The following is a 21,745-nucleotide window of genomic DNA, read 5'->3' as shown; positions in this document are numbered from 1 at the left end:
ACCTTCTCCCAACATTGCCAGGTTCAAAGTCGCCAAGTAGTGGATGCCGAGGAGCCCCCACGGCTGCCCCTCTGCTGGGCCAAGCGCCCGACCACAGGAAGGTTTTGGAGCCACTCACTTAATCACAAAAAGAAACTGTTATTAATGATAGTGAGACACGGCGAATAAGTGGGTCATGTCTAATAAGCCATTTGTGTTCAGGAGGAGAATACCAATTTGATAAAAGCTGTGTGTGCTGAAAAAGCCCAGAAATTGCTGTTTAGCAGATTGGAGCCTGATCGTTTCATTATTCCTGGGCTCCGCGTGTCCTCAGCTGATTCAGGAAATGTGGCCCAGTTAGGGAGGTGTCTGTGTCTGGGGGTGGGGATGGGAGGCTGGAAGTGGGGGCTCCTCCGGAGGAGCCCATGGACCCCAACCACTTGGTGGCTCCTCATCTCTCCAGCTCAATCTGAGCCCAGCCCAGCCGCCAGGCTAACACCTTGCCCCTGCCCACCCGGGACTTGTCACAGGGAAAGCCTGTGGTCAGGTGGGTCAGCAAGGACATCTGTCTCGCTTCCCATCTCCCTGCTACCTTCACTCAGCCCACTTCACAGAGGGCCTTTTAAAGGCATGAGGAATGAATGGGGGTGAACGGTGTATGCCTCTTCAAGAGGCATAAGGAATTGGGAGGCTGGGGTCGTGGTGGTCCGTGTTTGTGCCTACTAGGTACTCAATTAATGGTAGCTGTTTTGATTATTCCTTATGAGAAAGCATCAGCTCATCGCCATCAGCACAGCAGCGCTGGGGGGCAGGGGGCGGAGCTAGCATTTATGAACTGCCTACTATGTGCTAGGTGCTGCCAAACCCCTCGCCATTGTTAACTCACTAAGGCTGACGTTATTCACGCAAGGCTGGTGTTGGGCATATGAGGATACTGAGGTTCAGAGAGGGCCAGTGACTTGCCCAAGGTCACTGAGTCTGTACAGAGAGCCACAGAGCTGTACCTGCCTCCTCCGGGACGACCTCGAGGCAGGCTGGACGAGTCACGTGACAGGACTTCTTCCTTCTGCACAGCCCTGTCTCGGCGCTCCCTTCCAGCTCCCCAGAGAACTGGTGAAGCCGTGGGGGCCGCCAAGAGGAGCCGGCAGCTTAGAAAGGCAACACACGGGATCTTGCTGAGGCCATGTGCAAGTTAGAAAAAGACAGCTGGGCTGGACTCCTTCTCCAGTTCTTTTTCCAGATCTTGGCCAGGGTGGGGGGGTGGGGAGCGGAAGGCAGGATCTTTGTGAGGATCTTTGTAGACCTCCTGCCTTGGAATCACCAGGGAGTTTGTTAAAATGCAGATCCCAGGGACGCCTGGGTGGCTCAGTTGGTTGAGTGTCTGCCTTCGGCTCAGGTCATGATCTCAGGGTTCTGCTCCGCGGGGAGTCTGCTTCTTCCTCTGCCTCTTCCCCTACCACCCCCATCCCCACCAGCTTGCTCACTCTCTCTCTCAAATAAATAAATGGATTCTTAAAAAAAATGCAGATCCCAGGGTCCCCCCACCCAGACCCATTGGCCAAAATGATTGTTGATGAGACCCTGGAATCTGCATTCTAATAAGCTCCCCCAGATGATTCCCGTGCAGGCTGGAGTTTGGGAACCACTGCCTTAAGCACTCAGCCAGGCCTGACGACACGTGTAGGGATGGGAATCGTCTGGCGCCAGGGGCTGCTGGGTTGGTTTGGGTTTGCAAGAGAGGGAGGGGGCCATGCTGGAGCAGGCATGTGGACCCTGAGAGGAGCCCCAGGAAGCCTTGTACTGCAGCAAACATCCATCCTCCCACCCCCGCCTGGCCACACACACACACACACACACACACACACACACACACACACACACACCCCTAAGCCAGCACCTTCAATTATTAATACACCCCAATGCAGACACAGATCCTAGCTTGGCCTGGTGCTTTGTCCATTGAGTGATTCACTGTCCTGAGGTTCTCTCCATTGCCTGGAGGGACCAGCGGGGTGCTGAGGCAGGGGCGGGGGCCACCGGGCCATTTGGCAAACAGCCCGTTCCCTGAAAACCCACCCTGGCATTCTCTCATTCCTTACCGAACTGTGGATATCTCGCCATCAATAAGCTGGCTAGTTTGGTGGCTGGGAGATGGAGAAAATTGAGCGCTGTCTTCCGAAGGTTATGATGTTAAAAATGTGTTCGCATTGTCTCGGGTGTTAGTGATTATTCTATCAATTACACCCGTAAACAGTCGGCCTTGGGCTGAGGGTTCCCGGCCTCCTGTGGGGAATTGGCCCTCACAAGCGGTTTTCCCTGAGTCCTTCACACCAATTGGTTTTGACACCTTGCCTATCAGCGGCTCCGGCGGCCTTTTCCTGAAGCAACGGGAGCCGGGAGCCGTGGGCAGCCAGCAGGACAGGAATTCGGCTCATCTCCACGGTGACACGGTGACAGTAGGGGTGTTGGGGGAAGTCTCCTGTGACAAGTGGGCCAGGTCAGGGGTGAGGGAGAGTGGTCAGCCACTGGGACAGGAGATGAGACCATGGGCCAGGGTGCATTTGCCCAAATTGCTGGGGGAGGTCAGTGCTTGGCTTTTGGGGTCACCTTATCTAACTCTGTGCAAATTAGGTGAGAGATATACGGAAGCAAATGTTGACTGAGTGTCATGCCAGGGCCTTAAACAGTGTTGTCTCATTTGACTCCCACAAGAACCCTCCGAGGTGGGGACTTCCCCTGGTCCAGGGTATTTTTGAGGGAACTGAGTCTTGGCGAGGTTAAAGGCTTGCTGAAGGTCACTCACCTAGCAAGTGTTGGAGCCTGGATTGGATCCCAAGAATGTGACTCCAGAGCCCAGGCTCACAATGCTGTTGAGTCCCAGAGAAGAGGAGGAAGAAGTGAGGTCTGAATGCTAAAACTTCTGTGTATTCCAAGTTAAGGCAGTTTTAAACATTCACATAATTTTAATTTCATAAAGAATCCACATTTTTAGTAGAACGATCACAAAACGGAGCCCCTCCCTCATCCTTACTGAGCGGTACAAGGACATCCTGGGGTGGGCAAGCCTGACTTCACCTTGCAGTGGGCGGACCCAGGCCCGGCCCCTTGAAGTGCATATGAGATGCTATGACCCGGAGGGTAATGGGGTGCCAGGGTGTGTCCTCTTGCCGACCCTGGTGAGGCAAGTCTCTTCCATCAGAAAAAGGGGCCGTGACCTCACTGGGGGAAGAAATTTACCCCTCTACCAGCTGGCGACCCTGGGGTTCGTTGGGCACATGCTGCTGTGGGGAAGGGAGGTAGGGCTGGGGAGGCAGAGGGGCTGCCACTCCTCCAGGACACCCTCCCCACGACCGGGCCCTCTCCCCTTCCTGAAAGTCGGCAGAGGAGTCTCTGGGCCTCAGCCCCATCACGCCCGGTGGAAACCCCTCTTCAAGGACCCCCAGGACCCTCAGAGGATTGGGTCCTACCTGAGAGATGGTTTGAGGCAGAACCCAGACAAACCTCTCACATTTTAATAGTTATGCATTTATTTTAATGTGGAGTGGAAAAATAAACCCAGCACATCAAAACTGTGATTTCACAGATACGATTGCTTAGATGAGACTAACGGGGATATTAAACAAATAGTGGGTTAGTTTATAGGAAAACATTAAGGACAGAACAGTGAGGGTACACGGGCAGCTCTGTGTGTAGGAATGACTGGACGTGGGGGCTGTTGGCCCACGGGCTGCCCCCCCACCTCATACTCTGTACTGTCAGCGGGAGCTGCTGGCCCAGCTGAGGCTGCTGTCGGCTACTGGAAGCGACCATTCATTTATTCCTTCATTCATTCAACAAATAGCGCTTGAGCACCTGCCATGTACCAGGCTCTCTTAGCCACTGGGGACATATCAGTGAAGAAGACAGATAAGGTTCTTGCTCAGACAAACCTATAAAAAATATATAAGTATAAATTGTGATAAGAGTGAAGAAACAGAGATAATGTTCAGCCCAGAAAAGGCACTCCCGGCGCAGCGAGGGCAACTGGTAGTGAGCTCCCTGTCACATGAGTGATGTAGGCTGGAGCCAACCATTTATTAGCTGGGGGTGTTGTGGAGGGAATCCCTGCTTTATTTCCCCAAGGAGCACAGACTGGTGAAGTGGGCAGAGAAGTCTGAACACAGTGGGTGGTTCATAACAATCTGTCACACAGCGATTTAGTGACGGGGCCCTCCAGTGGGCGGAGCTCCCAACTCCGAGGATGCCTGGCCCCCCACCCGGGGGGACATGGCAGGGGTGAGGGCCTTTGCTGTCTCTTGTGTGGAGAGGTGGGGGCAGCGGCTCCTTTGTGACTTCACTTCAGCTTGAGTTCAAGTGCCCGAGTTCGAGCGGGAAAAGTAGACCCGAGCCTTGATCCACCCTCCCGCGGCCTCTGCCTTGCTGGGTAGCTTGGCAGGTCCCTGCCCTTCTCTGGGCCTCAGCAACCTCCAACAACGGCTAGTGCACTTAGCTCTTAGCTTCCAGAATCCTTCCACCTGTGGCCCTTTCCTCTGTCCTCCAGGCGGCAGGTGCGGAGGGAGCCCATGGCCGCGTGGGATTCCATCTGGCACATGGCGCTTAGTCTCAGTGGCCTTCGGGGGTCTGGGAACCAAGACGCCAGACAGCAGTCATCGAGCATTTTCTCTGTGCCTCTCTCACCTCCTCCTTCCAGCCTCACACACCCCATGTGGAGGATGTTCCCATTTTACAGACCAGGACATGGAGGCTGCGGGGGTATTGGGACCCTCCCGAGGCCACACAGCTGTTGAATGGTGGAGCCGGGCTTGAGCCCAGCTTGTGGGGCTGCAGGGCTGGAGTTCTTCCCCGCTCATCTGTCCTGCTCCTGGCTGCCAAGCCCGGTGGGCGTGTGGACAGTTGCTTTGTTCTGGAGTGGCACCCTGGCTTCACTGGATTCTCTCGGGGTCCAGGATGCCAAAATGCTGGGAAGGCCTGGGTCTGGCTGCACGAGCGCAGTCTGAGAGCCTAGGCTCCTTGGACCCAAGCCCAGCCCTGTCAGTGGGGGTGGTGGGACCTTGGGGGTATGCGTGGGGCCTTGGGTGCACCTGCCTGGGTGTTCTGCTGGGGGCTGGTGGTTTTGCCTGAGCATGTGGCTGGCGTGCGTGTGTTTGGGTGTTTGATCGTGTGTGGTGGAGGAGCCGTGGGTGGGAAGGAGCCCGGGCGGTCGTGTAGTGTCCCAGCCGAGGGCCCAGGCTGTGCCCTCTGTGCCGTAGCCTTGGTGTGCAGATCCGCCTCCCCGGCCCCTCCAAGTGGGTGCCCTTGGGACTCGAGGCATCAAGGCTCTGGGAGCATCTGGAAGGTTAGAGCTAGAGCTGGGAGTGGGGCTTGCTCAGAGCTATCAATTAGGGGGCTGGCAGTGCCCATCTGTGGCAAGTGCTCTGCCTGCCCCTCTCTCCGGCTCGTTCTCTCCCCGGGTTGGATGCTCGCTCTCTCTCTTTCAAACTCTCTCCATCTTTCTTTGTCCCTTTCCCTGTGTCTGCTGCATCCATCTCCCTCCCTCCTCTCATCTCTCCACCTCCGCTCTCTGTCTTCACACGCACACATGCACGCACGCGAGCACACACACACACTCCTCTCTCCAGGTGACACCTTGGGATTACACATGCGTCTCTTCTTTGTATCATTGTGACACCCACGCAGAGCAGGCACTTGAGAGATATCAGGTGAATGAATGAAGTGGACGAATGGATGACCAAGTGGTGGAGTTACAAGGGGCGCTGGAGCTTGTCTAGACTTGTGGTTCCTAATTTTCTTGGAGGTCACCGTCCTCTGGAGCATCTGATGAAAACTGGATCATTGCCTCAGGAAAATGCCACATCGTTTGGGTTAGTTCCAGCTGGTTTGGGAGGCCCCCAGAGCTCACCTGTGGTGCCTGGGATGCAGCCTTCATTTTACGGGGGAGGAAACCAAGGCCCAGAGAGGAGCCAGGCCTGGCCCCGGGATGCAGGGCCAACACTCAGCAGAGCACGGCCCCCAACTCTGCTGTAGCCCTCGCATAACAAGCTTCCCTCTAGTGTCTTCAGCGGGTGGGCATGGGGGAGAGGTCAGGGAGGACAGCAAACCGGAGATGTGAGCCCTGGAAGTGGCTCAGGCAGATGAACTCTCCCGAGGGGTCTCTCCCCTCCCCCACCAGAGTGGTGGCTGTGTCCTGGTGCAGTCAGGAAGACTTCCTGGAGGAAGTGGGCTCCTGGTATCCAGGGCCTGCTGGGACTGAGAAGGGATTCCAGAGGCCGCAGGAGCGGGTCTGTCAGGGGCTTCATCCGGAGAGTTGTGCGTGTGCATCGGGCAAAGCAGGCGGTGGAGCTCGGCGTTGACCCCGCCACCCGGAGGTTTCCGGTGGGGAAGGTGCGAGGTGTGGCTGGCAATCAGGAGGGACCGGCCATGTGCCTGAAGTGGGTGTCAAACAGGACTTGGAGGCTGAGGGGGTACTGCTGGAGCAGGAGAAGCTCCTTCCAGGACTAGGGCCGAGTTTGCGGGCTCGCAGGAAGCCAGGGCTGGCCGCAACGTCCGGGGGCTGACGGAAACCTGCGCTGGGCAGGAGATGGGAGCTGGGCATGCTTGCGTGCCTGTGTGCGTGTGTGTGCGCGTGTGTGCATGTGTGTGTACCTGCACTGCTTCCTTTCTAATGCTTGCACACACCAGGCTCCCTCCTCTGGGACCTTTTGCCCAGCGATTTCGATTTCGTCTGCCTGGCAGGCTCTCCCCCTACCTTTCCCACCCTCTGGCTCTTTCCTTCATGCTCCGCGGACCTCCTCCCGGGGCCCCAGCACCTGTCAGAGCCTGGCCGTGGTCACTCCAGCGGGTATCCCAGGCACCCATCAACATGCCCATCTTGCAGAGGAGGAGACCGGGGCTGGGGGGAGACTGGGGGCCCACACCTCGTTCAAAGCAAGGGAGAGAACCCAAACTTTGTTCCCTCAGCCATGCGTGCTAAGACTGTAGGGGATGGTGCCTGCCTGGGCTTTGGGATCAGACACTCTTGGGCTCAAATCCCGGCCCCCACTCAGGCTCTCCGAGCCTCACTAGCCAACTTGGGGTTGGGGGTCTTGACTGAAGCCCCCTTTCTCACAGCCCTCGGGCGTGGTTGCTGGCCCAGGGCAGGGAGGGTGAGAGAGGACTACAGGGTGTCTGTTCTGCTTTGTGAGGTTTAAAAAAAATTATTTCTGGCCTTAGAGGTGGCAGCAATTAGGGCTGGCTCACTGGGGAGCTGTTTGCTGCCTGTCATTGGCCCCAGGAAAGGGTCCCTAATGGAGGCCCGGCGGCCAGAGTGCATGGTAGTGGAAACTGCACTCAAAACAACCCGGCACTAATGGTTTCCTGGCAAGCAGAGGAGAGGGAGGGTGAGGGCAGGCTGGCAGACAGCTGATGGAAGTCCTCTGGGGCAGGGGCCCTGAGACTCACCAGCTGGTCTCCTTATGTCCCCAGAGACCCCAGCAGTGGTCCCTAACTCCAGTTAGGCGCTAGGAGTCTTGAGCCCCATCCAGGCTCTGCTGCTTTCCGTTAAATCCCCTCCCAAGCAGAGGGAACAGTAAATGCAAAGGCCCTGGGGTGGGGCAGAACCCCTTCAGCTAAGGATTCTCTGGTTCTAGAATAGTCCTTGTGTTTCAAAAGGCCAGGCCAGTCTAGTCTTCTAGGTGAGGAAAAGGGAGGTGGGAGCCTTGGGGAAAGAGAAGTTGGAGCAGGGCCATCCTGTGAGAGGCAGTATGAATAGCAACCAGATCATCACCAGCCTAATAATGCTCCACGGAGCCCTCTAGGTGCCGGACATTTACAGGCATGTGCGTTCCTGTCAAGTCCCCACAATACCCATTTTACAGATGAGGACACTGAAGCTTAGCGATTTGCCCACCACAAGGAGGTATAGTTGGGGTTCCCATCGTGGTCAGCCTGACTCCAGAGCCCATACATTTACTGCTGCGCTGCTGGATTTCCCAAACACGGTTGGGCAGGCATGGGAGGGCCAGGGCAGGGCTGCCACTGGGTCCCAAGTGGGGCTGTGTTTGCCCCACACCAGGTCCCGAGGAGACAGCATGGCTGTCGGAGTCTGCCTCAGTTTCTCCCTTCCTGTTGGTCTCTGCACCTGGTTTTCATGTGCCCTCTCCTCTTCTGCTCTGGTCCTCATGCCTGTGGAGCTTGCTGGCCCCACCCTTGGTGCCTCCCACCTCTCTCCCTTGTCTTTCTCCTTTTCAGTGCACCTGGGGATGCTCCTTTCTGGACTCCAAGGCATCTACTCGTCCCTGTGGCTGATGCAACCTCCCTCTGCTTCCCCCATTCGCCCCCTCTCTGCCTCTGGCAGGCAGCAAGGATGGTGCGTGCCTGGGCTTTCGGGTAGACTCTTAGGCTCAAATCCTGACCTCCCTTGAGCTCTCTGAGCCTGACTACGCATCTGTGCAATGGGCTCACCCCACAGGTTTTGCAGGCTGTACAGGTGAGGAGGAAAAGAATTGCCATCTGCACAAACATCAGGATGTCTGTCTGCCTTCTCCTGTGCCCGGCTCCCCCATTCTGGTTCCTGCCCTGTCCCGGGCTCCCCGTGCATCCCCACCCTTGCCTCCCTCCCTCCCAACCCTTTCCCTCCCTGTGGCCCAGATGTGGGGGAAGAGAAGGTGGGAATTCCACAGGGGAAACCTGCTCAACTCCCACAATCCCGCAAGTGCCAGAATATTTTCACTCTCCTTAAATCTCCCTAGATTTGTAATTCCACTGCTGTCTCCCTCAATATGTGCCCGTGGCCTTGAGAGGCACCCTGCACCCAGCTGCAGGCACCAGCTCTGCCCACCCAGTGGTGTCAGGACTGCCGGGCGGGGGACTGCGCATGTCCCCACCACTCTCCGGGCCTCAGTTTCTTCATCCGCAAGAAGAGGAGAGTGAGGGTGGCTACTTCCCAGGTTGTTTGGGGATCCGGTGAGAGATTTTATCTGATGAAAGAAGCGTCTCTTATAAAAAGGAATGCAATCTGATACATGCGACAGTGTGGACGAACCTCAAAAACATAATGCTAAGTGAAAAAAGCCAGTCCCCAAGGACCACGTATTATATTGTTATATTTGTGGGAAATATCCAGAATAGCAAATCCATCCAGAGACTCAGCATAGATTCGTGGTTGCCAGGGGATGGGAGAATGGAACATAACTGCTTAATGGGCGCAGGGTTTCCCTTTGGGGGGAAGAAAATGTGTGGGGCCTAGATGGAGGTGGGGGACACAGCATTGTGAATGCACTCAGGTCCAGCAGCTTGGTCACGTTAGAACGGTTAATTTTGTGACGCGAATTTTACTTCATTACAAAGTAAGTACAAAGGACACATCCCTGTAGCAGTCCTCTGTGCCGGATCGTCCACTTTATAAATGTCGACACACTTGGTACTTACAGCGACCTCATGAGGTAGCTCTTACCCTCACGCCCATTTTACAGATGAGCAAACCAAAGCACAGCATCACCAGGCACTTAGCACACAGTAAGTGTTCAAAATGTTAGCTATTTGAATTTTTAAAAAAGATTTTATTTACTTATTTGACAGAGAGAGACAGCGAGGGAAGGAACACAAGCAGGGGGAGTGGGAGAGGGAGAAGCAGGCTTCCCGCCGAGCAGGGAGCCCGACGCAGGGCTCGATCCCAGGACCCTGGGATCATGAGCTATTTGAATTTTTCTTAAAGATTTTATTTATTTGAGAGAGGGAGAGAGAGCATGAGAGGGGGAGGGTCAGAGGGAGAAGCAGGCTCCCCCCTGAGCAGGAGCCCAATGCGGGGCTCGATCCCTGGACTCCAAGATCATGACCTGAGCCCAAGGCAGACACTTAACTGACTGATCCACCCAGGCACCCAGCTAATTTGACTTTTTATTGGTTGGGGCCGCCCTCCTTCCCAGTTAGCAGGGACCCCCGCCCCCACCTGGGCATGTGTGTGTGTGTGTGTAACTCAACAGTGAGCGACTGCCACCAGGGAATGGCGGCAGCGAAGAGGCTCTCCTGCGTCCCACACGGGGAAACAGACTCTTCACCTGCATTCGTTCATTTCATCCTCACAATGAGCCATGTGGAAACTGACGCTCAGAGAAGTGAGGCGACTTACACAAAGCCACACAGCAAGTCAGGGCAGGGCTGCAGCTTGTGTGCCCACGTGTGAATCCTGGGGTTCACTGCCCCCCCCAAGTCCCTCTGCTTCCTCCTGGTCTGCTGCCCCCGTTAGCCAACACATCAATACTCCTGCGCACAGAGCAAGGGCTGCTGGAGACAAAGGAGGCCTCTGACTGGATCAAGCAGAGAAGGCCCTGGACTGGGGGGTCGGCCCCACGCGGCAGAGGGGGAACGGCTCCCCACCAGGGGCAACGTTTCTTTGATGTTCTCCTATGTCATTCAAAATTCATGAATTCCGTATCCTATTTCATAACATACTCATGTTTGTTTTAATACAAAAATAATGTTCTTTCCCCACTTTGGGGGAGGGAAATCCATGCCTCCGGAGGTCGCTTCCCTGGTTTGAGCAGCAGAGACCATGAGGGCATCCGCCCTTCCTTTCTTTGTTCACTCCTTCTGCAAGCGGGCCTTCTGTGGGCCTCCTTGGACCTGAAATAGGTGTCAGTTCTCCTCACGTGCAAGACACAGGGAGCCTGCCGGTGAATCAGACAGGAAGCCGAACTGGCAGGGTCCGTAGGGTTGTTACAGGTGAGTGGCAGGGAGGCTCCTGTCCTTGGGCCTCTGCAAGCCAGGGCTGGGAAGTGGGGACGAGGGATGAAGGTGGGAGGGGGTCAGTGGCCGAGGAAGCCAGAGCCGGTGGTGACTGGTGACCGTGGTAGAGGTGGCTGCCCGCGGGCCCGCCCCTCAGCAGCCCTGCCTCTCAAGCCCTTCTGACCGAGAAGAGTCTCTGCCTGGCCCTGCTCTGCATTTAATGCGTAACTCTCGCCAACCTCCCCTGTTCCTGCAAGAAAATGGGCACTGAGGCCCGTAGCCTTCAACAGGCCACCTTCCCTGGCTAGAATTGACAGACGCTGTGTGATTCTCCTAGTGTTTATTTTTACAGTTCCCCTCTATTTATGGCAAGTTATGCTGATTTTCCGTTTATGGCGGCAATAAAAGTCTCCTTTTAAGCTGAATTTATTTAAGTAAAAAGGGAAAGGTGCTTTGAAAATAAATATTAAGTAAATAATAGTGCAGGTGCTTCAGGGATCCTGCGGAAATGGTGAGGATGGTCCCCAAAAGGTTGGACTTGTGAGACTGTCTCTCTCTGGGGCATGCCTTTTCCTGTTCAGAGCTCCTCCTAACTGTGCCGACTCCAACCAGGCTTCGAGTCCAAGCGTGGCCCACCTCCCAGAAGCCATCCCCGAGTCCAGGCAGATGTGGGCCTGCCTCCGTCTTCCCTAAGACTTGCACCTCCATTCCGAGCTTCTGCGTATCTCTGGGGAGCAGGAGGGGGGAGTACAACTCACGGCTATGTGAATGCTGCACACTGTGAACAACTGTACATGGCGATGCGGGCTCAGGCCCAGCCGTTGTCCGTACAGTAGTCACTGGTCTGTGTGTCTACCCTTCCTGTGGACTCTGGGCCCCTTGAAGGCCAGGGCCTGGCCAGAGTGTCCTGGGAAGCCCAGTACAGGGAGAGGTCCGTGAAGGTTGATCTTCATTCCTTTTGCGGGGAGGACTTGAGCTCCTACTGCATGCCCAGGCTGCCGTCTTCCCACTAAGGAGTGCTGCAATTCCCTGAGCTTTTGTACCAACGGCCTTCTTGCACTTCTTGAGAAGAGGAAACCTTGTCCGCTCCAAGACCAAACAACCTTCGTCGACTCACACCTCGATCCCTCTTGCTGCACACAGCCAGCCAGCAGCCAGGGGCCGCCCAGTGGGAGACAAAGAACCCTCCCCTGAGCCCTGCCCGTCCCAGAGCAGACACTGCACCCATTCCCAGGGAGGAGAGGGCTCTGGCTGGTGCCTGGCTGGTGCCTGCCAGGCTCCTTCTACGAAGCCAGGCTTCTCAGTCCCTGGGGGCTTTTTCATTCAGTTTATCTGGGTTTTCCTCTTAGGGACATTTTATGTCTCCTGATTTCAGAAGCAAGGTGAGATTCACGGATGAGCTGGGGCTTCCTCAAGCACTCCCTCTGCAGCCTTTCCCTTTTTCTGCCTCCCAGCCCAGAGTTAAGGTGGCCACGGGCCTTCCTGACTCTGTTCCGTACACCCTTGCAGCCCTGGCCCCCAGGTGAGCTTGCTGGAAACGACCCCCGTGGAGTCACACTGTACAGAGCTGGAGGGGGGAGGGCTGAGGGAGGACTCGGGTTCTGCTTGGGAGACTCTCCAGTCACCCTCGGGGCTGGCATCTTGCTTTGTCCCTTCATACTGTATGACCTCAGGCACGGACACTCCCTCTCTGAACCGTGCACCCTCCCTCAGTGAGGTGGGGCTGGCCATAGACTACCACCTCCTCAAGTCCTTGGGTCCTGTGCACGGTGCCTGCAGGGGTTTGCTTCCTGCAGTCCCAGGGTAGCCCCCATGTTCTCTGAGCTTTGTTTCTCAAGTCACTGGGAAAGGCTCAGGTCTGGATGGAGGGGGTGGGCGGGGGGAGCTGCAGGGGCCCTTACGTGGACCCACTTGACTTCTTGCCTTCATCACAGCAGCACCTGCAGAGAACAGGGTGGGGTGGGGGGAGACTTGGCATTCTGGGGTCCCAAAGCCTGAGCCTGAATCCTAGCTCCCCAAGGCCCGGGTCCCAGTCCCAGCTCCTGTCGCCTACCTGCGGTGAACCTCGGTGAGCCTCGGTTTCCCCACCTGTAGTAAAGAGTCAAAGACCCCTGACCTGCAGAGTCGCTCTGAGGATTATGTGGGATCAGACACATCCACTGTCTGGCACCTTGCGGGCCTCGGGGGAGAAAGGTGAGCCCGCGGGTGGGTGGTGCTGGCCTGTGGGCCTCAAGGGTGCAGAGCTGCCCGCGAGGCCGACACAGCCCTTCCTGGCACTGCTGGCCTCCATTTATTGCCCCATTTCATTCCCGGTCACATTTCATATGACCACTTTCTGGGCCCTCTCAGGGAGCCTCCGGCTTGCTCGTCAGCTTGGCGGGGCTCCTGTGCGCCAGGCTGGGCTTGGGCGGCCAGAGGTCAGGAGGGCCAGAAGGATGGAGGTTGGGGAGGGGTCCGGCCTGCTGGAGCCCCACTCAGAGCCTCCCAGGACGCCTGTGTCCACATTGTCCATTCGTCCCTATCACTGCTCTTGTGGGCACAGTTGCCCCCGAAACTCCCTTCTGGCACATAGTAGGTACCCCGTAAATGAATGATGTCTGTCTCCTTGGTTTTTTTCTTACAGTTTCGAGAAGTCCTCTGGGTTTTTGTCTGACCTTTTCCCCTTCATGCCTTCATTCACTCATTCAGCACATGCCTTAACAGCGCCTCCCGTGGGCCTGCCCCATGCTGGGGGAGCAACCAGGCCGGGGGGTGGGGGGAACTCACAGACACCTTAGTGTCCGTCATAGAACCCGCTCCAGTGGGACAATCCGGGGCCCCAAGGAGGGCTTCCACCCCAACCTGGGCAGGGAAGGCATGTCGGGGCACAGGGCCCGCTGTGAGCAGGGACTCTGGGAACCGTGCCCCGGGGCGGGAGGCGGGGGACACACAAAGAAGTGTCCCGAGAGGCAGGAGGGGCACACAGCTGGGGTCCCGCAGAGCCAGAGCTGCAGACTTTGGATGCCAAGCCTGAGAGCCTGACTCTGGCTCTGAGAGCTGGCAGGTTCCTCTTGGGCTCCCCGAGTGTGAGGTTTTCCTGGAGCTCCCAGGTGGCCCGGAGCCGAGAAGACAGGATCCCATCCCTGCTTTCTGCCAGAGCCACCGTGTTCGTCTGGTGTCACAGCAGCCAGCGTCCATCGAACACCCACTGTGCGCTCGGTGTGCCTGGTGTCCTTCTAGCTGCCGGGACACAGCGGTCAACCAAGCAGACTCCGGTCTCCCATCTCTGGGGGGCTTGCACTCAGGGTAGGAGAGGGACAGCAAATGAGAGCCGTCAGAGAGCATGTTAGCGGTAAGGGAAAAGCAGGAAGCAGAGAAGAGGGGCACAGACGGGATAGGGCAGACTCAGGCGATCACCCTGGAGCAAAGACTTGCATGTGTGTCCCCCCCCACACCCCCTCACCCCCACCCCGTGCACGTGGGCGTTGGGGAGCACTCCCGGCACAAGTCCAGGGGGAGTCTTGTGGTGTGAAAGCCACCGCTGCGGGCCGGGGAAGCCACAGGAGGCTTTTTAAAAAAATTGTGATAAAACATATACAACATCAAATTTACCATTTTAACCATTTTTAGGTGCACAGTTCCGTGGCGTCAAATACGTTCAGATTGCTGTGCGCCCATCCCCACCATCCGGCTCCGGAACTTTGGCATCTTCCCCAGCTGAGGCTCTGCTCCTATCCATTCAGTGCTGCCCCCCACATTCCTCCTCTCCCCCCGCCCCAGGCAGCCATCCTTCCGCCTCCTGTCTCTGAGTTTGGCTGCTCCAGGGGCCTCGTGGAATCACATGGTATCACATCCTTTTGCTCCTGGCGTATTTCACTCAGCATCACGTCCTCCAGGTTCATCCATGTTGGAGCCTGGGTCGGAATGTGCCTCCTTTTAAGGCTGAATAGTATTCCCTTGTGTGGAGAGACCACACTTGGTGTATCCATTCATCAAGGGAGCAGGCCACGACACAGGAGGACCTGGCAAGAGATGGGCTGAGTGGAGACCAAGGGGCCGGCGGGGCCACATTGGTTCTCTCTGCTCTGCCTCCCTCTAGCTCCAGTTCTACCGTGGCTCCCCTCACAAGGAGCTGATCCTTCCACTGGTCCTCCAGGGGAGCCTGCTCTCACTCTGGCAGAGACTGATGGGTGGCCTGGGGTCCAGTCCCTGCAGGCTTCCTGGAGGAGGCAGCCTCAAACCCGAGATTTGAAGATCAGAAGGGCAAGGAAGGCCGTGCAGAGGGAGAGAGAAGATTTGGGGCTGGATCAGAGGGTCTGGGCTGGGGGGGGTCTGGCCTCAGAGGTGGAGGGAGCTGGGGCCTGGGCTGAGGCTGCCTCTGATGGACAAGTCCCCTGAGGCTTGCCTGTGTGTCACTGGCTGCTGGGGGGACAGGGGGCTGTTGGGAGCCAATGAGGAAGGAGCCGAGGAGGTACAGGGTAGATAAGAGGTTACACGTGGCCCAGGCGTGAATGAAGTAGAGACGCTGCGCCCACTGCATGATCTGATGCAGCTACAAGGAAGCATCTTGAAAATCTTTCTGGAGATGACAGAATTTTGAGCTAGAATGTGAGTGAAGGGAGTGGTACTTGCTGAGCACCTGCTATGTGCCAGGCACGAGGCATGTGTTGCCTTGTGTCATCCTCCCCTCTGCCCTCTCTCTCCTCTTTTCATATAAAGAGCTGGGGGTCAGAGAGGCAAAAGGGCTTTCCAGGTCACACAGCTGGGGAGTAGAAGAGACAGGATTCGAACCCAGGCCTGAAGGCAAAGCCCTAGATGTGGTATAGAATCAGGGCCTGGAAGGTTAGGACAGAGGTCAGGCCCCGGTCGTGAAGGGCAGACAAGATCTTCCAGGTCCCCCTCTGCCTTAACCAGAAGCCAAACCCACTGACTCGGGCCAGGGTCCCAGAGCTGTTTCCTGCCGACCTAGGCCCAATACCCGGGCTTGGGGTTAATGACTACATTGCTTCCCCAATTAAAGGCAGAAAGGAAGAAGAGGTTGCATTCACTCAAGCCCCTTTCTCCTTCTCCTGCAGAATCCTAATTTGTGGACACCGGTTTTAATTGTCTTCCCAGCAAGCCCAGCCCTGCTCAGGCCCTGGGGCAGGAGAACGCAATTGCATCCTTCTCAAAAATCTATAATTATACCAGCCTCCCCAGAGACGGGCTGTGAGGAGTTACCTGAGCAGGGGAGGGAGGGAGGGCTTAGAACAGGAGGAAGTCAAAGAGAAGAGATGGATTTTATGTCCCAAACTCAGCAGGGATGCTAACTGGAGATGGGGGGCCTGGGGGACTGGAGGGAAGGACATGGCGGAGGGGGTAGGGAGAGGGGCTGCAGGAGCAAGGTCCAGAAGTTGTGGGCTCGACTCTCAAGTGCTCTGGAACTGGGTTCAAATGTGACCGTTTTCTGTGGCCTTGGGCAAGTCCTTAACCTCTCTGGGCCTCAGCTTCCCCACCTGAACAACGGGGCTCATAATGATCCCCCCTCCCCCACAGCATCATGGTGGGAGCAAGTGCCCGGGAAGAGCTTGGCACGGTGCCTGACACAAGTACTCTGTATTTCTTAGACGTTATTACTGCGCCATCATCATCACCAGACTTAGCGCAGACTGCCTTCCGGTTTCTGGTGTTGATGTGGTACCCTTCCTCACAGAGCTGGGACAGGGAGCAAGAACCTCTCGCTGGTTAGAGCTGCCTGCTTGTAGTGGGGGTGTGAGGAATTGAGCTCCCATCTCTGGAAGTGTGCAAGTGGGGTGCAGAGGTGTGGAGCCCGGTGGCAGAACTTCTCCTGATAATTCAGACCAAATCCCGATGGGGGCTCATGGAACCCTGGGCCTGGGTCACGACTGCTGGGGAGACCCAGGTTCAAAAGCCAGCTCTGTGTGAACTTGGGCAAGTCCTGTCTCCTTTTTGAGCCTCATTTCCCTTATCTGTCAAATGGGGGTGAGCGGATTAGAGAGTTTTAGAGACAGTGCCTGCATAGTGCTAGGCGTGTAGTAGATGGCTTCATAAATGGTATGGACTCTTTTTAAAAAACAATGACAAAGCTCTCTGGGTCTCCCTCCTCCTTGTCTTGACTCACACCATTCCTTTTGTCCTTGCCTCTGCCTGTCGGGATGCACCCGTCTCGGGGCACAGCTGACATGCTCCTCCTCCCCCAAGTAGCGGTGACCCCTCCCCTTTCCAGTGCCCAGGACACCGCTTTTAGGACCTACATCACTTTCTCCCTCAGACTGTCTGAGCTGATGGGATTCTCAGACCATCAGCACTGACCTCCATTGTAAAGAGGAGCAAACCGAGGCTCAGAGACGGGGAGAGATGCTCCCCAGGCCATAAAGCAGGTCTGTTGGCAGAAACAGGCTCAGTCAGTCCTCCATCGCTGGTTCCAGCCCCGTGCCCTGGGTACTCACCTGCATACGCTGCCTCTCCATCAGGGGCTCCTTGGGACAGGGCCGGGGACAGGGAGACTCAGGTTATGCCCTCAAATGCCCAGAACCTCATTTTGCCACTTGTCTTGCAGACACATCGCCCCCATCACCACTGAGGTTGGAGACAATGGGAGATCCTGGCAGGGTCTGAGAGGATCAGAGAGACCCTGGGACCAGAGTCCACTGTGGGGAGCAGGGGAGCTGGTGGCTGTCCCCACAGATGACTCACCTGGTTCCATGAGTACTTGCAGCCAGATTTCTATCTCTCCTCCTCCTTGAAGCCCTTCCCCACTCTTGGCTCCAGACCATCTCCCCACCTGGGGCAGGAGGGCATGGGCAGGGAGCACAACACCTCCTTTGAGAAGTCTGCCCTGATTGCCTCAGGCTGGGTGAAATGCCTCCTCTGTGCCTCCCAAGGCTTTGCCCTCCCCAGCCTGCCCCACAGGACCCTGCAAAAATTGGCCATCTTACACTGTTACTTTGTAAGAGAGACCTCTACAGCCAGAAGGAGTTTAAATATTCTGGGAAGAACATGGCCTTGGGAGTCAGACAGGCCTGGGTTCAAATCCAGTCTCTGCCGTGTGGCCTTAGAAGGGTCACTGCCCTGCACTGGGCCTTGGCTGCCTCCTTTGAGCAATGAGGACATGTGATGGGGAGGGGAGAGTCACCTGCTAGGATGCCCCCCCACCAGTGACAGCTGAACACCAGGAATGTGGCTTGTTGAAACGGAGATGTACTGTAATCGTGTCAAATTCATTCTGGATTTCCAAGACTTAGCACAAAAGCCAATGTTTAAGATATCTCATTAATCATTTTTATTACATGTTGAAATAATTTTTTTGATATCTTGGGTTAAATAAAATACATGATTAAAATTAGTTTCATCTGTTTAAAAAAATTTTTTTTTAACTTTTTAAATGTGGCCACTAGAAAATGGCAATTGTCCACGTGTGCCTCCCAACCCTGGCTTGCATTCTGGTTCTCTTGGACAGCGCCCTCTAGAGGACCGTTACTGGGATGGGGGGAGGGGTCGTCCCTCGAGTGGGTTTGGGAGTTAGAGGGCCTGGTCAAGGACTCAGGACCTGGGGCTTGACCTTGCTGTCCCCTGGCTGCTGTGTAACCCCAGGCCAGACATCGCCCCCTCTGAGCCTTGCTTGCATCAGTAAAAAGAACCGGTGGGCCAGAATTGGGTTTTCAGTTTGGGGGTGCCCGTGGGCAGGGGAGATGGAGGCTTGGCCCCTCTCCAGGTCCCCCGATGGAGTCCCCATCCAAGGAGAGCCCATCTCTGCCCTTCGTGCCACCCATGAGACCCCCACATACCTGTTGGCAGACATGCTTCCTCTACGCACGCACACATCTCTAGGTGGGGGAGAAGCGGGGGCAGCTTCGAGGGCCGGCTCCACCCTTCCTAGTCTGTGACCCAAGCAGCCGTGGACCTCCTTTCCCCAGGTGCAGGAGGGAAAATGGTGAGCACTTCCTGATTCCTGTGGCTCAGCAATGGCACCTGGAGAAGGTCACAACTGTGTCCCTTTCATTGTCCCTTAGCCAGCCAGGTTCCACTGCTGGCCGCTTTGGATCCAACTCTCCTCCTTCCCTCTTTGCAAAGGCCACTGGGTCTGGATCAAGGCAAAATCCAGCCATCCCAGGACAGGGGGCCAAGCGCTCATTGTGATCCCCTCTGAGCCCCTCCTGGTGGCTCAGGGCCTCCATGGCCCCCGCAGTCCTGCTTGGGCTGGCAGGTTGGCATCAGGGAAGGTGAGGGGGGTGCGGCCTGGCCCAGGACACTCAGGGTGGGAACCTCTTGGCTCTGGACGATGCTCCACCACTGCCCAGTCATATCTGTTCATTCGTTCACTCAACGAGTTTTTATTGAGTACCTACTAGGTGCCAGGTACTGTTCTGGGAGCTGGGGATATATCAACAGATAAAACAGGCACAGTCCCTCCTCCTGGGAGAGCAGACAATAAACATAAAACAAGTGTATTCGCAGTGCTGTCCAGGACAGTAACCATTACCCACAAGTGGCTATTTGTTTAAATGAGTTGAAATGAAAAATTTAAAATTCAGTTCCTCATTCACACTAGCCACATTTCAAGTGCTCAGTAGACATACATGGCTGGTAGTTTCTGGATTAGCTCAGATATAGATTTTTCCTCATCACAGAAAGTCTGTCAGACGGCACCAATAATGTATTGGGAGGGAAGAGTGATTTGAAGCACTGGCTTTGGGTGAGAGATGCAATTTAAATGAGGTAGTTAGGGTACGCCTCCTTGAGGAGGTGATATCTGAGCGGAGTCCTGAAGCAGAGGAGGTTGGGAGCTATGTGGGAATCTGGGGGCAGGAGGAGAGTGTTCCAGGCAGAGGTAATACCAAGCAAGTGCAAAGGTCCTGAGGTAGGATCTCAACTGGAATGTTCAGAGGACAGCAAGGAGGCCATTGTGGTGGGAACAGAATAAGCAGGGGGAAAGCTGAAGCTAGCGCCGGAGGGGACGGGCCCGAACACGGAAGGCCTTCCCTCTCATGGTAAAGGCTTTGGCTTTTGCCCTCAGTGAGAAGACACGGCAGGACAGTTTTGAGCAAAGAAGGAGTCAGGATTGGTTTGTGTTCTGCCAAGATAACTCTGGCCAACTGGCTGCAAATATATTGTCGGGGAGGACAGGTGGCCACAGGGAGGCCAGTGAGGAGGCCGCTGTGCCATTACGGGCTGGAGGCTGGCCCAGCGCGGGGGCAGTGGAGGCCGGGGTGCGGTTCTGGAGACGCTCGGGAGGCAGCGTCCACGGGGCTCCCTGCAGACTGAATGTGGCCTATAAGAGAGGGTGAGGGGGGGTCAAGGACGGCTCTACAGGTTGGGGCCTGAGCACCCGGCAGGCAAAGGCGGGCATGGGAATAAGGACAGTCCCGACTTTCAGATCAACCGCACGTGAACGCCCCTCACACCTCACGGGGCACATGTTCAGTATCTCAAACAGCCATTCATATTAAACAGGCTTTGTTTACGGGACAGCGGCCGCTCCTTCCCGACCTCACCAAGTGTGGGAAGCCTCCAGGAAGCGTCTCACGAACCTTTAACCTCAGGGATTAGGGACCTTGCTAACTTTCTCTTAGCCCAGAAACCAGTTCCTGGAGTCAAGCTCCACATGGAAACCTGTGTGTAGAGCAGGAAAAGCAGAAGCTTCCAGATGGAGGTGCTTGTCAATCCTGATGCTCCCAAAGCCCTTGGAATCCTGGGGAGGGGCGAGAGGCAAGTGGCCCCAGAGCAGGACCCCTACCTCCCAGCCCAGGGCTCCCCGTTCCTCTTGCCCCACGCTGCGCATGCAAGCAGACATACAGGAGGGACCCCTGGGGCTGGGTGGTGGCTCGTCTGCCGCTGCGGGCGGGGGGGGGGGCACCCTGCAGGCTGCAGCATCCAGGAGGGAAGGGGATGGGAGGATTGACGGACACACATTCCCTGGGTGACCTGCCCATTGCCAGGCGTCTTTCCAGGGCGAGATAATCTCTCCTGAGAAGAGGAAAGAATTCTAATTACTTCTCAGGACAATATTTGTTTGGAGAGAGGAGAGACAGAACATATGGTGGGGAGGGGCACGGGCCACATTAAATGGGGATTTGTTTTCTCATTTACCTGGTGACGTGGGGGTGGGGGGTGGCGGGTGGGCGGGGCTCCTGCTGGGTCCTGGTGGGGCAAACCACCTGCCCTGGGATTTTCCTGGGGAGCTGGGCCTTGCGGGGGACGGGAAGAAGATGTGGCTCCCACCGCACCCTGGGGGCCCTCCAAGGATGGACAATGTTCAACCGGTTCAGCGCGCACAGAGCGCCTGCTAGGTGCTGGGAGCCGCGCGGCCAGCCAGAGCTCCAGGTCCCTGTTCTCAGGGAGCTCGGGGGGCAGTGTGTGCAGTGAACGGATATGTGGTCTGACCGGGCGGGGGGGCAGGAGGTTGGGGTGAGGGGGGTCCTGCCCTGGGTGGTCAAGGAAGGGGCCAAGTTAGAGCTCTGAGTGACTTGAAGGGGCCAGCTGGGTGAAGAAAGACCAAGGATAGAACGTTCCAGCCACTGGGCACAGGGCAAAAGTGAGGGGAAGGCGAGGCATGCGCACAGGACAGAGAGGAGATCAGGGGGCAGTGGGCGGGCCCCGACCCCTAACCTGGTGGGCTTTATCCCAGGTGCAGTGTGGGGAGCCAGGGCAGGTTCTGAGCAGGGGGTTGGCCTGGCCCGACTTGGTTTTACAAGGACTGCGGCGCTGGGTGCTGTGTTCTGGGCTTGGGAATAACCTGGGAGGGAGACCGGTGGGGGTGACTAGAAAAATCTGGAAGACTTGATGAAAACCACAGCTTCCTCCCTGGCCTCCAGGGCCTCCGTGCTCATGCCTTCCAACCCAGCCCTCCTCTGATCCCTCACTGCCCTGGGTGGGTCTCCCGTGGCGCCCACGGACTCCGGGATAGAAACCCAGCTTGTGTGGGGCCCTCAGGGCCCTGGACCTGCCCCGTCGCCCCATGTCTTGCCCTCTGCTGTCGCACACCTCTTGCCTGGCCTCACTGAGCCCCTCCGGAGGCCCCACCTGAAGCCAGGCCATCCCCCTGCCCCCCCTAGCTGCTCCCACTCTCCCCACCCCTCCCGGACCC

General features: G+C 56.6%; 1 protein-coding gene across 1 annotated transcript in view; it reads left to right on the top strand.

Moving 5' to 3' along the window:
• The window catches only part of VSTM2L (V-set and transmembrane domain containing 2 like), a 36,073-nt gene that overhangs the window by 2,526 nt on the left and 11,802 nt on the right, over window positions 1–21,745 (top strand). The window lies entirely within an intron of this gene.

This window comes from Callorhinus ursinus, unplaced genomic scaffold (genome assembly GCF_003265705.2).
Source record: "Callorhinus ursinus isolate GAN/ISIS: 27379988/994484 unplaced genomic scaffold, GSC_fseal_2.0 scaffold38, whole genome shotgun sequence".
NCBI lineage: Eukaryota > Metazoa > Chordata > Mammalia > Carnivora > Otariidae > Callorhinus > Callorhinus ursinus.
The sequence above is the reverse complement of the archived record's forward strand: the minus strand, read 5'-3'. Positions and strand labels throughout refer to the sequence as shown.